The sequence below is a fragment of the Penaeus monodon genome, chromosome 9, assembly GCF_015228065.2.
Source record: "Penaeus monodon isolate SGIC_2016 chromosome 9, NSTDA_Pmon_1, whole genome shotgun sequence".
NCBI lineage: Eukaryota > Metazoa > Arthropoda > Malacostraca > Decapoda > Penaeidae > Penaeus > Penaeus monodon.
The window spans coordinates 22,343,323-22,343,785 of NC_051394.1; positions in this window are offsets into that span (position 1 = coordinate 22,343,323).

The following is a 463-nucleotide window of genomic DNA, read 5'->3' on the forward strand; positions in this document are numbered from 1 at the left end:
TAGGTTGTTTTCTCTTTTTCATTAATACCTTTACGTTACCGTTTAAGTACGGGTTAAAAACATTGAAATGAGCGCCCTGGGAAAAAAAAGGGTTAATTAGTCCCTAATCCCCAAGGGGGCCGAGCGGGAAAAAAGTTAAATTTTGTTCGGTCATTTATTTTTTTTTTTTTTTTTTTTTTTGGGTTGTTTTCATTCGCCCGTGGTTTCCGCCGGATGTAAAAGAGGTAATGTTAATATGAATATTATAATTTTTGTATCATTTTGATTTTTTTTTTTTGGGATTTAATTTTTTTTTTTTATTCTTTTCCTTTTTTTCTTTCTTTTTAGGGTTTGGTTATTTTTTTTTCACTTTTTAGCGTTATCAAAACTTTTACTAAGTCCCTGTCATGACATGGTTCCCCTGCCACGGACAGATCTTTTTCCTAAGTATGGAGGGAAAAAAAAGAAAAAAAAAAAAAAAAAA